Source organism: Salmo salar, chromosome 16 (genome assembly GCF_965601325.2).
Source record: "Salmo salar chromosome 16, fSalSal1, whole genome shotgun sequence".
Classification (NCBI taxonomy): domain Eukaryota; kingdom Metazoa; phylum Chordata; class Actinopteri; order Salmoniformes; family Salmonidae; genus Salmo; species Salmo salar.
The window spans coordinates 65,089,796-65,108,085 of record NC_138306.1 but is presented as its reverse complement, the minus strand read 5'-3'; the positions used below and the strand labels follow the sequence as shown (position 1 = coordinate 65,108,085).

At 40.7% G+C, this 18,290-nt stretch overlaps 1 long non-coding RNA gene across 1 annotated transcript; it reads right to left on the bottom strand.

The window, feature by feature from the left end:
• Nucleotides 1–6,329: 6,329 nt before the first annotated feature.
• LOC145861124 (uncharacterized) lies at nucleotides 6,330–15,049 on the bottom strand. The gene is made up of 6 exons (XR_014380954.1): nucleotides 14,888–15,049; nucleotides 14,392–14,463; nucleotides 13,919–14,024; nucleotides 8,324–8,363; nucleotides 8,038–8,180; nucleotides 6,330–6,893 (listed from the first exon to the last, which is right to left on the bottom strand). It is a non-coding gene; the product is annotated as an uncharacterized LOC145861124 (long non-coding RNA).
• Nucleotides 15,050–18,290: the final 3,241 nt, after the last annotated feature.

The following is an 18,290-nucleotide window of genomic DNA, read 5'->3' as shown; positions in this document are numbered from 1 at the left end:
TAACATTGGCTGCTGCCAACATATTGGCTCAAATCTCTAGCTACTTTAATAATACAAAATTGGATGTAATAAATGTATCACTAGTCACGTTAAACAATGCCACTTTATATAATGTTTACATCCCCTACATTACTCATCTCATATGTATATACTGTACTCTATACCATCTACTGCATCTTGCCTATGCCGCACGGCCATCGCTCATCCATATATTTATATGTACATATTCTTATTCATTCCTTTACACTTCTGTGTTTAAGGTAGTTGTTGTGAAATTGTTAGATTACTTGTTAGATATTACTGCATGGTCGGAACTAGAAGCACAAGCATTTCGCTACACTCGCATTAACATCTGCTAACTATGTGTATGTGACCAATATACTTTGATTTGATTTGACTCGGTGAAACATAACATATTACGTTTTTTTATGTCCCGTTGGTAGGATAGTCTTGATCGGAGCTTATCCAGTTTATTATCCAATGATTGCACTTTGGCTAATAGGACTGATGGTAGAGGCGGATTACCCACTCGCCGTTGGATCCTTACAAGGCACATCGACCTACGTCCCCGATATCTCCGTCTCTTCTTCATGCGAATGACGGGGATTTGGGCCTTGTCCGGTGTCTGAAGTAAATCCTTTGCTTCTGACTCATTAAAGAAAAAATCTTTGTCTAGTACGAGGTGAGAAATCGCTGTCCTGATATCCAGAAGCTCTTTTCGGTCATAAGCGACGGTGGCAGAAACAAGTTACAAATAACGCAAATAAACACACAATAGCACAATTGGTTAGAAGCCCGTAAAAGGGAAAAGCCATCTCCTCCGGCGCCATTAACACCTGTCTCCTGGAACATGACAGCAAGTTCAGTTTACTTGAGTGGCCTGAGCAGTCTCCAGACCTAAACCCAATAGAGCATCTTTATGATGAGATGGAACAGGCTGTTCACAGCATGAATGTACCACCGTCCAATCTGCAGCAACTTCAAGATGCCATCGCATCAGCATGGACCAACTTCCCTATGGAACGTTTCCAACACCTTGTAGAATGCCCCGAATAATTCAGGCTGTTCTGGAGGCAAAGAAGGCTCTGAGTGTATATTGCACGATGCATCCTTGACTAAGCCACTAACGTTAGACAAAATTCAAAATGCTAGTTTTCGTATACAGATGTTGGATCTTAATTTGTTTACTCTTATGTCACATAAATGTTTCCTGCGCATCAGGAAATTCAAGCCTTGAGATTTAGATACGTTCACTGAAAAAATTTAGTTTTCTTTCTCTCCATGCGGGGGCAGTCGAGTCATTCGGACCAGTGCCATCTGTCAAAATCATCCTCCCTCTCTTGCCTGCTCAAATGCTAAAGTAATATTAAGAAATGTCCTACTGCTAATTTAGGCCTAAAGGTCCTATTACTGCAACAGTCAAATGTACAAAAACAATTCTGAAATGTATCCATACACATCAACAACAATAGTTTTATATTTTACATTTTAGTCATTTAGCAGACGCTCTTATCCAGAGCGACTTACAAGTAGTAAGAGGATTCTCCATGGATTCTCCATGCAGTGGTAGGATTGTACAGTGGCTTCAGAGAAGTCGAAAGTAGAAGTCGAAGTAGTGTATTTTGTTTCATAATTAACAACTGGTGTGCTGCTTCAAGTGTGATATAGAATACCACATGGTAAACTGCAGACCCTTTTGTCTACCAAGAGTGTTCTCATCCGTAATTATCATGGCTGTCTAGATCCCTCCCCAAGCCAACACCTCTCTGGCACTCAACAATCTGAATGAGACCATAAACAAACAAGAAACCGCTCACCCAGAAGCAGCGTTTGGGCGGAGACTTTAATACGGGGAGACTTAAAACCATCCTACCTCACTTCTACCAACACATCTCCTGCGCCACCAGGAGTGCTAAAACTCTAGAGCACTTTTATTCTACCCACAGAAATGCATAGAAGGCCCTGCCTTGTCCTCCCTTCAGAAAATCTGACCATGACTCCATTCTCCTGCTTTCAAAAGCTCAAACATGAAGTACCAGAAGTGCACACAATACAGAAGTGTTCAGATGAACAAACGCGGGGCTACAAGACTGTTTGCTAGTACAGACTGGGATATGTTCCGGGATTCATCCGATAGCATTGAGGAGTTTATCAGAAAAGTCACAGTGATGATATCGTCTCCACAGTGACTATAGGAACATATCCAAACTAAAAACCATGGATTACAGGCAATATCCGCACGGGGCTAAAGGCTAGATCTACCGCGGACATGGACGTATATAAGAAAGCCCACTATGACCTCCGACAAGACATCAAACATGCAAATAACAATATAGGAGGAAGGTCGAATCCTATAACACCGGCTCCAACGCTAGTTGTATGTGGCAGGGCTTGCAGACGATAATGGATTACAAAGGGAAACCCAACCATGAGTTGCCCAGGGATACAGAACTCCCAAACGAGCGAAATGCCTTTCATGCTCACTTCGAGGAATATAACACTGTCCCTGTTTATGATATGAGTAAAATGTTTAAACAGGTTAACAATCACAAGGCCGCCAGGCCAGACAGAATAGCAGAGCACATTCTCAAAGACCAGCTGGCAAGTATCTTCACAGCCATTTTCAATCTATCCTTGTCCCAGTCTGTAATCCTAACATGTTTCAAGATGACCACCATTGTCCCTGTTCCCAAGAGCACCAAGGTAACCTGCCTAAATTACTATCTTCCTGTAGAACTCATCTGTAATTCTGAAGTGCTTTAAAAGGCTGGTCATGACACACATCAACACCATCATCCGAGACACCCTAGACCCACTCCAATTCGCATACCACCCCAACAGATCCACAGATGATGCAACCTCAATCACTCTTCACACTGCCCTCTCCCACCTGGACCAGAGGGGAAATAACTGTGTGAGAATGCTATTCATAGACTACAGCTCAGCGTTCAACACCACACTCCCCTCCAAGTGCATCACCCTGGGACTGAACCCCTCCCTCTGCAGCTGGATCCTGGACTCCCTGATGGGCCAGCCCCAGGTGGTGAGGGTAGGCAACAACACCTCTGCCATGCTGACCCTCAACACAGGGGCCCCTCAGGGGTATGTGCTTAGTCCCCTGCTGTACTCCCTGTTCACCCAAGACTGTGCGGCCACGCACAACTCCAACAGCATCATCAAGTTTGCTGAAGACACGACTGTGGTAGGTCTGATAACTGACGGCAATGAGTCAGCCTACAGGGAGGAGGTCAGAGGCAGTGTGATGCCAGGACAACATTCTCTCCCTCAACGTCAGTAAGACCAAGGAGCTGATCGTGGACTATAAGAGAAAGAGGGGAGAACACGCCCCCATCCACATCAACGGGGCTGTTGTGGAGCGGGTCAAGAGCTTAAATTCCCTTGGCGACCACATCATTAAAGACTTAACATGGTTCACACACACCCACACAGTTGTGAAGAGGGTACTGCAGCACCTCTTTCCCCTTTTGCATGGGCCCTCGGTTTCTCAAAGATTTCTACAGCTGCACCATCGAGAGCATCTTGAATGCCTGCATCACCGCTTGGTATGGCAAATGCACCGCCCTAGACCTCAAAGCACTACAGAGGATGGTGTAAACAGCCTTGTACATCACTGAGGCCGAACTCCCTGCCATCCAGGTCCTCTATATTAGGCAGTGTCAGAGGAAGGCCCGAAAAATGGGCAAAGACTCCAGCCACCCAAGCCATAGACTGTTCACTCTGCTACCGTCCGGCAAACAGTGCTATAGAGCATCGGCTCACAGACCAACAAGCTTCGAGAGCTTCTACCCCCAAGCCATAAGACTGCTAAATAGCCAGACTGCTTAATAGTCAATTAATGGTACCCAAACTATCTGCACTTACTCCATCTTGCACTGACCCTACGCACACTCACTAGACTATATATACAAATCACCTACACACTCATTCACACACACTAAACTGACACTCACAAAACCCACACACATTCACATACACTACATATGCACACACACACATAACACAAACACGCAGACCAGCGTAACACAAACACACATACATACACATTACACACATGCACTCACACACACATGATTTGCTGCTGCTACTCTTATTATTATCTATCCTGATGCCTAGTCACTTTACCCTGCCTTCATGTACATACAGTATCTACCTCAAAATACCTTGTACCTCTGCCATTGATCTGGTACTGGTACTCCCTGTATATACTGTAGCTCCATTCGTAAAATTTGATTTGTCACATGCGCCCAATACAACTGGTTGTAAGACTTTACCGTGAAATGTTTGTTTACGAGCCATTCCCAACTAGCCTCGTACGAACCATCCTGATCTATCGAGCCTTTCCCTCTAGCAAAACAGATTGTAAGCTCGCAAGATCAGGATGGTTCATACAAGGCTAGTTGGAAAGGGTTTGTAAGCAAGCATCAGTTGTATTTGGCACCTGTGACAAATTAAGTTTGATTTCTTATCCAGAGCAACTTCATATGCAACTTCATATGTCTCCTGGCATTGCAAGCACCATGCCCTACCAACTGAGCCACACTGGACATATATAAATATAATAGCAGATGTAAAGACAAGATTAATTTGAGAATAGTGAGGTAGTCTACGGAATGGAGTGGAATGGCGCATGAAAGAGAGTGACTGGCGTGAAAACCCCAAAAAAACAGCCCATGGTCTTTTAGATCTACAGCTTATATTATCGAAAAAGAGGACGGCTTATGGTTTCTAGTGAACCTAAGGTTACGTATCAAGTGTCAAAATGTAGTTCAATCGTGGCCTGGGATGGTCTAGAGGTTAGGGCCATTGCCTTCAGCGTATACATACAGTTGAAGTCGAAAGTTTACATACACTTAGGTTGGAGTCATTAAAACTCATTTTTCAACCACTCCACAAATTTCTTGTTAACAAACTATAGTTTTGACAAGTCGGTTAGGACATCTACTTTGTGCATGATACAAGTAATTTTTCAAGGCCTACCTTCAAACTCAGTGCCTCTTTGCTTGACATCATGAGAAAATCAAAAGAAATCAGCCAAGACCACAGAAAATAAATTGTAGACCTCCAATAGTCTGGTTCATCCTTGGGAGCAATTTTCAAATTTCCAAGGTACCACGTTCATCTGTACAAATAATAGTACGCAAGTATAAACACCATGGGACCATGCAGCCGTCATACCACTCAGGAAGGAGACGCGTTCTGTCTCCTAGAGATGAACGTACTTTGGTGCGAAAAGTGCAAATCAATCCCAGAACAACAGCAAAGGACCTTGTGAAGATGCTGGAGGAAACAGGTACAAAAGTATCTATATCCACAGTAAAACGAGTCCTATATTGACATAACCTGAAAGGCCGCTCAGCAAGGAAGAAGCCACTGCTCCAAAACCCCCATGAAAAAAGCCAGACTACAGTTTGCAACTGCACATGGGGACAAAGATCGTACTTTTTGGAGAAATGTTCTCTGGTCTGATGAAACAAAAATATAACTGTTTGGCCTTAATGACCATCGTTATGCTTGGAGGAAAAAGGGGGAAGCTTGCAAGCCAAAGAACACCATCCCAACCGTGAAGCACGGGGGTGGCAGCATCATGTTGTGGGGGTGCTTTGCTGCAGGAGGGACTGGTGCACTTCACAAAATAGATGGCATCATGAGGTTGGAAAATTATGTGGATATATTGAAGAAACATCTCAAGATATCGGTCAGGAAGTTAAAGCTTGGTTGCAAATGGGTCTTCCAAATGGACAATGACCCCAAGCATACTTCCAAAGTTGTGGCAAAATGGCTTAAGGACAACAAAGTCAAGGTATTGGTGTGGCCATCACAAAGCCCTGACCTCAATCCTATAGAAAAGTTGTGGGCAGAACTGAAAAAGTGTGTGCAACAAGGAGGCCTACAAACCTGACTCAGTTACACCAGCTCTGTCAGGAGGAATGGGCCAAAATTTACCCAATTTATTGTGGGAAGCTTGTGGAAGGCTACCCGGAACGTTTGACCCAAGTTAAACAATTTAATGGCAATGCTACCAAATACTAATTGAGTATTCTTAAAAAAAGTGGTGATCCTAACTGACCTAATACAGGGAATTATTACTAGGATTAAATGTCAGGAATTGTGAAAAACGGAGTTTAAATGTATTTGGCTAAGGTGTTGGTAAACTTCCGACTTCAACTGTATAGGCCTACCGGTATGGGTTTGATTTCCGACCCATACCCTTCTAGCACAATACCTCAATCCCCCCCTTTGATTTAGTTACACATTTTAAATACCCCGATATTGATAAGAAATTACCATAACAGACACTTTTATTTTAAAGACAGTAGTATTTTAATGGCTAACATAAATAGGAAACAAATAAAAATATTAACAGGCTACACCAAAAGTTTTCATTCATACAAAATGTCTGGTAAATTGCCACAGTAGATTTGCAGTGGTAAATGAGGAAATACTTGATTTATGTTGTATGGAATGCTTGTCCGCTAGATAAATCACCCTTAGTCTGTTAAAAAGGACTAAATAGTTCCGAAGATAATACCAACCAGAGGGTGAACATATCTCAAAGGACTTTGGTTGCAAGAATGACTGAGGTGACACTCATTCGTTGCTCCCCATAATAAGCACGGGGAGTTGGCTCAGGTCTCCATCCTGACTCTGCCCAACTCCCCGTGTGCCCCCCCAAAAGAATGTTCTTGGGGATGCCTCTCGGTCTTCCTTACATCCTCCATAGCCCTGGATATGCTCATCCTCATCTCTGCCCATGTCCATTCTTCTTCACCATGCTCCTTACCCCGCTGCTTGGTCCGTTGGTGGTGGGTAGTTCTGTCACGTTCGGTGTAGGAATTGGACCAAAGCACAGCGGGAATGTGTATGCTCATCTTCTTTATTTAATGAGAAGAAAACGAAACAAAACACTTAATACAAAAAACATCGACGAGAAACAGTCCTGTAAGGCACACAACTACACAAGGAACAACTACCCACAAAAACCCATGAAAAAACACCCCTACTAAATAGGACCTTCAATTAGAGGCAACGAGGAACAGCTGCCTCCAATTGAAGGTCAACCCAATAACCTAAACATAGAAATAGAAAGACTAGAATGAACATAGAAATATACCAACATAGAACATTAACCAAAAGAAAAAAAATAACACATAAAACAAACACCCCCTGCCACGCCCTGACCAAACTACAATAACAAACAACCCCTTTTACTGGTCAGGACGTGACAGAAGTGGATGATTATTATAATAATGCATGTAATATATTATACATTTAAGTGTACACGTCTATGTAATATAGCCTATATAATAAACCTCATTATTATCAGTGTATTTGTGTCTATATGGCTGAAGAAAGACGTAGCTCCTCATTACATTTATTCTTAATCTTCATTTTCAAGGCATTGGCTGCACTTCCCTTCGCAACACACTAACACAATAATTATAATTCTACATTATAAAATGTTAAAATAATATCTCATCTGGGATTCAAGCCCTTGCCACAAACTGGGACCATTTTCAGGAGCGAGGCTCGCTACACTTTCAGCTAGCTCGTGGGACTGCAAATGCATACTGTGTGCCTTTACTTGTCTAAAAGCAGATTAAAACTGAAGATTTGACTCCAAGTGACCAAGCAGTCTATAGCGTAGATTGCACATATCAATTTGGTGTGTGAGGTATGACATTCCTCCTTGCATGTTTATATGATTACATGATGAGCCATGTATCTTTGTATGACCACATAATGAGAGTTTCGTAATATAATAATAATAATATATGCCGTTTAGCAGACGCTTTTATCCACAGATTTTATCCAAAGTGACTTACAGTCATGTGTGCATTCTTCCTCTACTATTATCCAAAGGGTGTTTTTATATGGCACAGTCTGTGGGTGGTGTACAGAAAGGTGTTGCCATAAGGTGGACCTTGTGCAGCATTCCATTAACAGGCTATAGCAAACTGATTTAGACACCATATAAAATGATCGGAAAGTACAAGTGTGGATGCTTTTGGGACACACCCAGATAGAGAACTTCCAGGTCAAAGGTCATGTCCTGCTCCCTGTGCTGGTAATTTGTCAGGCATGCACATGTAGATTGAGTTGATCTTCTCTTTGTAGCTTCTGTGCCCTCTGCCTACTTTCTTCTCGCGCATACCAGAGACCTGAGAACAACAGAGGCTACATATCATCACATACTTTATATTAAACAGACACATCTATAGCTGGCTTAGCAGAACAAACATCATTTGGTATTTTCATTTTAACACCTTTCAATCACTTCTAAATAAATAGATCAGTTAGCTACCTCGGGCTGGTGTTCTACCACATCCTGTTGAGACATAGTCCTACAACACAAATAGAGTATCAGTGCTGTCTCTCACACACACACACACACACAATTAACCCTATGTGTCACAATATTCAATAACACTTGTAGGTAAATAGTTTCAGATTGATATGCAGTCTTAAAGGGAGAGATCACTTCATACATTTAAGTCATTTAGCAGACACTCTTATACAGCACAATTTACAGTGGTGAGTGCATACATTTTTCATACTGTCTCCAGCGCAATGCTCTAACAAGTGAGCCACACACTCTCTGAGAAGAAGCAGGTTGCTATAATGTTGTAGTACTTGAGACCAGTCTCGGTCTCGAGGCCGGTCTTGAGACCACATATTGAGTGTCTAGGTTTTGTCTTGGTGTTAGATACATTTGTACTCGGTCTTGACTTGGTCTCGGATAGTGAGGACTTGTCATTTCTTCAGAGACCAGCCAAGACCAGCGGAATAAAAACCTCATAATAATCAGCTTCCATTCAGTCAGCGCATAAAACCTCTTTGCCAGGCCAAATATATACACTCCTTTCTTGAAACATTAAACGGTATCTTAACAGCCTTTATATATATTATAGACATGTTGGCGAAGTGGTGAACCTGTAGGCCTTCAGTGTGTGACAGATTTGTGATTCTGAAAGGACAGCCACCGTAATACCAGCGCACTCATGTAGGAGAGTGCACTTTTTGTAAAACACAAAGTGTTAGCGGTGTAGTATGGCTATATGCAAGTAAAGTATAAACCCTATACCAAATTATTTTTCAGTGGACATTGCGTATACTCACTTCTTAATTCCTACTAATGCATATCAAACTAGTGTAGTGGAGGTATACGATTTATCAATTATGTAGTACAATAGAGAAATCATGCACAAAGTATCCTACACAATCGCAAAGCACGTGACAAATATTCACACGCGCGGCGCACACAGCCTAGTTTTAGCGGAATATCATCTGCAGGCAGCAAGAGTGAGTAGCTCTCAACTGGTTTTGGCACAGAATAATGACATCGGTAGCCGGTAGGGTAGGAAAGACGTTTGAGTTTATGATACCTACCAAATAATGCTAAGGCAAAAATGGGTATGCAAAGCAGGTATTGAAAATGTTTAGTCCAAAGTGTTGTTTGTTTGCATCAGGGAAGTAGACGGGCCTGGGTGGAAAGAGGCTCACCACTGGGGACATAATAAGCCAGGAGGTCCCAATCATAAGAATACAAAAACACCATCATTAAGCATTTCCCAATCGAAATGTACAACTATTACTTCCCATTGGAAAAAACATTTCACGTTTAGCACACAAAGTAACCAGTGACCTACAGTTTAAAGTGGAACTGACAGTGTTTTAACTAATTTACAGATATGAAACAAACAGACAATCATACAGTGCATTCGGAAAATATTCAGACCCCTTGACTTTTTCCACATTTTGTTACGTTACAGTATTTTCTAAAAATTGATGAGATGTGTTTTTTCCCTCATCAATCTACACACAATACCCAATAATGGCAAAGCGAAAACAGGTTTGCAAATGTATTTAAAAAAAAATAGAAATACCTTACTTAAATAAGTATTCAGGCCCTTTGCTATGAGACTCGAAATTGAGCTCAGGTGCAATTTCCATTGATCATCCTTGAGATGCTTCTACAACTTGATTGGAGTCCAGCTGTGGTAAGTACAATTGATTGGACATGATTTGGAAAGGCACACACCTGTCTATATAAGGTCCCACAGTTGACAGTGCATGTCGGAGCAAAAACCAAGCCATGAGGTCGAAGGAATTGTCCATAGAGCACCAAGACAGGATTGTGTCGAGGCACAGATCTAGGGAAGTTTACCAAACAATATCTGCAGCATTGAAGATCCCCATGAACACAGTGGCCGCCATCATTTTTAAATGGAAGAAGTTTGGAACCACCAAGACTCTTCCTAGAGCTGGCCGCCCGACAAACTGAGCAATCGGGGGAAAGGGCCTAGGTCAGGGAGGTGGCCAAGAACCCAAAGGTCACTTTGACAGCGCTTCAGAGTTCCTCTGTGGAGATGTGAGAGCCTTCCAGAAGAACAACCATCTCTGCAGGACTCCACCAATCAGGCCTTTATGGTATAGTGACCAGACAGAAGCCACTCCTCAGTAAAAGGCACATGACAGACAACTTGGAGTTTGCCAAAAGGAACCTAAAGGATGCAGACTATGAGAAACAAGATTCTCTGGTCTGATGAAATCAAGGTTGAACTTTTGACCTGAATGCCAAGGATCACGTCTGTAGGAAACCTGACACCATCTCTATGGTGAAGCATGGTGGTGGCAGCATTATGATGTGGGGATGTTTTTCAGCGGCAGGGAGTGGGATCGAGGGAAAGATGAACGGAGCAAAGTACAGAGAGATCCTTGATGAAAACCTGCTCCAGAGTGCTCAGGACCTCAGACTGGGGTGAAGGTTCACCTTCCAACAAGACAACGACCCTAAGCACACAGCCTAGACAACGTGGGAGTGACTTCGGGACAACTCTCTGAATGTCCTTGAGTGGCCCAGCCAGACCCCGAAGTTGAACCCAATCAAATATCTCTTGAGTGACCTGAAAATGGCTGTGCAGCACCGCTCCCCATCCAACCTGACAGAGCTTGAAAGGATCTGCAGAGGAGAATGGGAGAAACTCCCCAAATACAGGTGTGCCAAGCTTGTTGCGTCATTCCCAAGATGACTCGAGGCTGTAATCGCTGCTAAAGGTTCCTCAACAAAGTACTAAGTAATGGGTCTGAATACTTAGGTAAATGTGCTATTTCTGTTTTTTATTACAGGGTATTGTGTGTAGATTGATGAGGGGAAAAAATATATAATCCATTTTAAAATAAGGCTGTAACATAACAAAATGTTTAAAAAAGTCAAGGGGTCTGAATACTTTCCGAATGCACTTGAAATATCAGTCAAATATATAAAATTCCCAGTTTATAATACAAAACCAACTTTGTAGGTTTTAAAAATAGGTTATATTTGACTCAATGTTCAACGATGGCATTGTTGGCAGATTAGATGGATGCAATTCAGTGCATGATTCATATAACTCACCAATACATTTCTTGGTTGTCCAAAATATATTGCTATCAGGTTGTAAATCATAGCTGATCTGGTACATTGTTTGCTGCCTCCATTCGGGATGCACTGTTTCAGTTTCAAGGACTCAATATTCTGGACAAAAACAGGTGAATGTAACTAACGCTGGGAATGTCAATACAATCAAACTAGCCATGGCAATTATCACAAGTCAGTCATAATGTGGCTAATAGGCTAGCGTATCTTTTTATGTTGCAATGTAAAATACAGGAGCCTAACATTAGCTAGATAGCTAGGTAGCTGCTAGGAGGATTGCATGGCATGCTATTGGAGGAGTGGGAAAGTGAATACATTTTTCCCCTCATATACTTTTTTGGTGGCTATACACAGCTAGAGATGCAGGAGTCATTTGGTTAGTTAGCAAGAACTTGAACGACTGTTATCCAGTTAGCTTATCTCTTGCGTTTGCAAATTCACTCTGGCTATCTACTCCGATTTCAGAGCACTCTCGTCTGAGTGTGCCAGAGCGCAGAACAACTGATGAATTTATGAATGCGCAACACTCGCTGAATATGACCGGTGTCAGTAAACGTAGACAAAAAAGTCATAGTTAGTCAAGAACGCTCTAGATACCATTTAAACAGCACAACCCGCTCTGCTACGGTGAGTAAAATGGTCAGGTTGAGGTGAACTCTCATTTGTGTCTGGAAGTAGCTAGTTAGCAAGCTAGCCAACTTTAGACAGTTAGCGTGGGTGCTTGCTTGGGACAAGCATGCATAGGCAGGCAAGCTGCAGAAGAACAAACGAGACTACAATTCCCAATCGTTTATCAGTGCAGTTTTGACAGCCAACTAGCTGAAAAAGTTTGACAGGGTTTATCTAATGTTCCTTTGTTAGATTTTAGCTAATCTTGCTCTGGCTAGCATTAGTTGTTGATCTTGTTGTTGTTGATGTGCATAACTGAGGGAGAGAGAGACTATCTTTCATGGTTGTTTGATCAATAGGAATGTAAAGTTCCCAAATGTAAGAGGACTCCCGTGGTGTTTACACATTTGCAGAAATCCATTCATTGTGACTTTTGGCAAATGTGTTCTAATGATCTAAAGTCATGCTGTTGCAACTGCCTGAAAACACACAGTCCAGTTCAAAGTGAATGATCCCAGGTCGTGTGGCAAATGTCTTGTTTATATAAAGACTTACTGTAGACTCCGGTCCTGGACAAGACAGATGTTTTTATTCGCTTTAATTTACTGAAGCATCTATTAATTGTCCAAATGCACAGCCACTTTCCCACTTGATATCGCTTTAGAATTTTGACAAATGCTATACATAATTCCCAAACATTACAAGAATTTATGAAAACGTGAAAATGACCATATCTATGTGGCCGCTTGTCAAAAAAATTGTGCTAAGTGTCATTTCTTCCTCAGGGTGTATATGAAAAGATTTGAATAAGATTTCATGTTGCTAAAATGCTGTCAGTTCTGCTTTAAATGCAACAATTTTCCACACACAAGTTATTTTCAAAGAGACAGCAAGCGCCCAGATGATGATGATGATTTGAAACTTAACTTCCTGTTTAAAGTAATTTTTGACATGACAAGGGAGAAGCTAACAAATTAGCAGCAACATCCTCTTTGATAACACCTGCTGTATTCACTGCAAACTAGCGACAACAAAAGCTAGCTCGACTGTGGGAAAACTACTGCTCACTATTGCGCAGTGACCTGTTGGTCTTCAAGAAAGCAGAAGTTTATGTAGTTTATGTATTTTTTTAAAAACATTCCCCCCCATTAAGTCAAAATGTGATTGGTTGTCACTGCAAATTTAGGCCCTGATACAGTTGAATGGCAGATGCCTTTATCTAGCTTCCGATGGCCTAGGATATGTCTGACTTAGCTTGCTAGATTCATCTCCCCAGAAACCAGCTAACAAAAATCCTGATTGGGTCTTTTTTCTCTTCAGTGTTAACCCTTTCCTTTCCAATAAAAACTGAAGAGATTACATTAGAATATCACTGAAAATAATAGTAATAGTATAATCATTAAGTATATTATTATAATCATAATTGTTTTAATCCTTAGCCCTCTGAAGGTGTAGAAGACCCATTGTTCTCCACTGTGTTTGGGTTAGCAATAATGTTGTTCTGAAAAATGAACACAGAAATACTGGACATTTGGAACTCTTATTATGGTGGTAATGTGACAAAACTGCAGTCATGGTCTTGAATTGGACTCGCATTTTTCTGGAATCGGCCTTGACTCGGACCCCTTGTCCCCTTCCTGGTCTTGACTCGGTGTCGATTTGCTCCGGTCTTAGTTTTGAATCAGTCTCGCTTTAGGTAGTCTCGAACACAACACTGGGTTGCTATACATTACTTTTACACATTGAATAAGAGACTCATCCGAAATTGAAAAAATCCAGGCATTCATTTATAAAATCCAGTTTGAATGTTTTTGTTAACGGTCATATATGATAATGTACTTCTAAAATCCAAACAGGACAAGTATCACCAACCTGTGTATCTTCAGTTTGTGAAGGTGGGTGAAGATGGCATATGAGAGAACGAGCATGATCGACAAACCCAGACACGTGATAGACAGTCGAATAAAACGAAGAAGTTCTGAAGAACAAGGAAATAAAAATAAAAATGTTTGGGAAGTTTAACTTGTTGCTTAGTGGCAATTCTACTGCTTTATCATGAATGTTACTGGCCTTGTACACAGTCAGGTTTTACAACTGATGTACAACACATTTGGCAGATTGATTGTGATACAACAGAGTATTTGTCATGGAACCCAAAATGGTTATACCTGAAACCAAAAAGGGTTCTCCTATGGACAACCGAAGAACCCTTTTTTCTAAGAGTGTATATCACAACAACTGTGTCAAATGTATTGTATATCAGTTGTGTGTAAAGGGCTTCTATGTTTTGAATATGTTGTGCATATAAGATAGATTTAATATCTAAATGCCATCCTGTAACTCACCAAGCTTTTTTCCATCTGTTGTTCCAGTGGTTCCATTCGCACTATGTTTGGTTTGGTTCAGAGAATATTCACCTGTGTGTCCAATAGGTTGATAAAACTTAATCATAGTGCTGTTTAGTACACAACAATATGTAATAACAACATCGAGAGACAGTAGAAATCAGCAGAATACAGTGGGTGACATTTTCATCACACAAAAGAGCACACATCTCTGAAACAGAAAACACAGCTAGATTCTGTGCAAGAATTAAGGCTGCTGGCTACCTGACAGGCTCACTTTCCTGTTGAACTTGTCATCTTTCTTCTCGAATCCACAGGACATAAAACAATATAAAGTGCCTTGCAAAAGTATGTAGACCCTTTGGATTTCTTAAAATTTTATCGTGTTACAAAGTGGAAATAAAATTGATTGAGTTGTCATTTCTTTTTAAAGATAACAAATTCATAACTAAAATATAGACTTTGCATAATATGAGTGTAACCTTCGACGTCTTACCCCAGCATGTTGAAAGGACAAACAAAACCATGAAAAAAACATTGGCCATCATCTCAAAACTTCTCTATTACTTCCTTAATACTTAAATAGTACTAAACAATATCCAAGCAGCACCTTATCGTTTCTTGGCTAGTGTTATCTTGACTGTCTTGATATATTTTGTAACACATTAAGCCCAAAGAAGCAGCAAAAATTGAAAAAAAAATCTCACACTTCAGCCAACATGTCATGAATGCCAATGATTATATTTACATATCCTGTCCCCCCACCACACACACACACACAATTAACCCTCTCATCGCTCTCATCTTGATCTTTATTGTAACAGAGAATGTGTTCTCAAGGATTTACCTGGTTAAATAAAGGCACAATAAACAATAAACGCAAACACATTAGAAATGTCCATGACTTTCACCACTTGTACTGGTGTAAAATTTCGCCCAACCTAAACCCTTACATTTCACAGATTCTATGGTACTCTGAATGAGTGTCTGCTAGTGTCAAATACTGTGATAATGCAATACATGTTTGGTTATTACTGTAGGCCAAATATACTCCACAAAAAGCTTGCATGTGTAAGGATAAACAGTTTGAAAAGACATCATGTCTCATCACACTGTGACCAATAGGGAGCAGCAGAAAACTAAACTCATTTTCAGCTTAAATAGTTGTAGTAGTGTAGTCATAGCAAGCAACATGATGGCAGGGCATAGAGTATAGTATGCTTTCAAACTCTAAGGTTGTACAGTAGCTTATGTTTTATTGGAATTCCTGTGTGTGTGTGTGTCTCTATGTGTGAATGTGTGAATGTGTGTGTGTGTGTGTGTGTGTGTGTGTGTGTGTGTGTGTGTGTGTGTGTGTGTGTGTGTGTGTGTGTGTGTGTGTGTGTGTGTGTGTGTGAGTGATGCGCGAATGTGTGTATGTGCAAGTGTGTGTGTGTGTATATGTGTCCGTGAGTGCTGCGTGATGAGTGCTGCGTGATTATGTGTGTGTGTGTGTGTGTGTGTGTGTGTGTGTGTGTGTGTGTGTGTGTGTGTGTGTGTGTGTGTGTGTGTGTGTGTGTGTGTGTGTGTGTGTGTGTGTGTGTGTGTGTGTGTGTGTGTGAGAGAACCAAGTTTGTATCTGAAAAGACAAGGAGGCAGCACATCTTGACCACACGTTTCAAAGATGATACTTGCACACAACTATAAGCAAATAAGACTGCAAGTTAGTAAAAATTGTCTTTTTTTCAAAGACTAAGAATCCTTATTTTGATCGTAAAAACAGAGTAAAAGACTGACTTTGATACTGCTAGGACACTTAACCCTATGTTGAGGTTTGAAATCATGAGGCCCTCGTCTGTCTCTTGATTATTGGAAATGTACACAGCTTGAAAAATAAACTAATAGTCCTCTAATATTTACTATTGATATTCCTAATATTACCCTGACATTCAGGTGAGCAGGGCAGCAAGGTCGACTACTTTCAGCATGCTAAATGTTTAACTGAATACCTTGCCAACGTCATGAATTCGTTTTGGATTTCATTTTTAAATGAGATTTAATCCAAATGAACAGCACCCCATCTGGAGCAGCCCTCAGAAGTAAATGTCTGCCCCATTCACATTACTTACAGAGCTGAGGTTTGGGCTAAGTTGATAAGCTTGGCCACTGCACTATACTGAGATGGTTTGCATTTGTTTGTTGAACAAGGCTCAATGCTCCCCCCTTCGCAGAAGCATTACTTTCCTAATCATATCAACACTCAGAAACGTTTGCTTTGCCCCCTCTGACTGGTAATTGTTCAAAACGCTTCTCATAAATTGTTGCAATGTGTCAGTGTTGGAAAAAGTACCCAATTGTCATATTTGAGTAAAAGTAAAGATACCAGTAAAAGTGAGTCACCCAGAAAATACTACTTGAGTAAAAGTCTAAAATAATTTGTTTTTAAATATACGTAAGTACCAAAAGTAAATGTAATTGCTAAAATATATTTAAGTATAAAAAGTAAAAGTATACATCATTCCAAATTTCTCATATTAAGCAATCCAGATGGCACATTTAAAAAATAATAATAACAATTAACGGCAGTGGCGACCCATCATTCAGAGCCTCACCTGTTTTGCAATTTTTTATTAATAAAAAAGAAATCTAACATTTTGTAAAAATTTTTTGCTTGTTTTGCACTTTATTTTGGCATTAATACGTGTCACATATCAGTTAGCAAACGATGTAAAACAATATATATAATTCATTGAGTTAATAAAGCCTCATACATACTTGGCCTCATTTTTGCTTTCTTGAGTAAGTAAGCTCCAAAATGCAGGTGTTTCAGCCTAGCTCAATATTTTACTAATTCCTTTGCCTTTGAATATCGAGGAGACTAAAGATTTATTTGCTCTTTATTCATGTGTTACACATGTATCATTCACTTAATTTAGTAGAAAGAGAATGATTAGTCAGTAATTGTTATGAATGACTTGCTCAAATCTAGAACCGGACTGCCGTCAGAGAAAGTGTTTCCAGGTTTGAGGTCATGTCCTGCTCCCTGTGCTGGTATTGGTCAGGCATGCACATGTAGATTGAGTTGATCTTCTGTTTGTAGCTTCGGTGTCCTCTTTCTACTGTCCTCTCTGCACACCAGAGACAAGAGAATGCACAACAACAGATAGGCTACATATCATCACACACTTTCTGTTAAACAGACACATGTTTTTGCGTCATCATCAAACAGGGGATATGGCACATGTACTGTATACAGATAGGATCTCATTTTGATCACCCTGTTGTTGCAGGAAATGCCTGCAGGTTGACAAAGTGCGTCAACTTTGTTCGAAGGGCAAAAATGATCTGATTGGTTTAGGGCAGAAAAAATCTGATTAGTTTCTAAAAAAAAATCACAGAAATTTCCTACACAGCAGGACATGCAAACATGTAGTTTATATGAGGTTTAAAAAGGCCTCTAAAGTTTATTTCCACTTTAAAATGGCAGACTTGACTTGCACTAACTAAAAATATAACCAACAAAATGTCCATTAATTATAATCCACACAATAATTCACATTTCCTGCTGCAGGGTCATTTTCCTGCTATGAGAAACTGGTCATTTTAACACCTTTCAATCATTAATTAAATAGATCAGTGAGCTACCTCGGGCTGGTCTTTAACCACATCCTGTTGATACATAGTCCTACAAAACAAACAGAGAGCATCAGCGCTGTCTCACACACACACACACACACACACACACACACACACACACATACACACACACACACACACACACACACACACACACACACACACACAGGGATGGACTGGGACAAGAATCCAGCCCTGGCATTCTATCCATACCTGCCCATATTGCTGTGCGCGCCCGCCTTCAACTCAAATCATGAGTATTCATCTAAGAAAGTAATTCATAG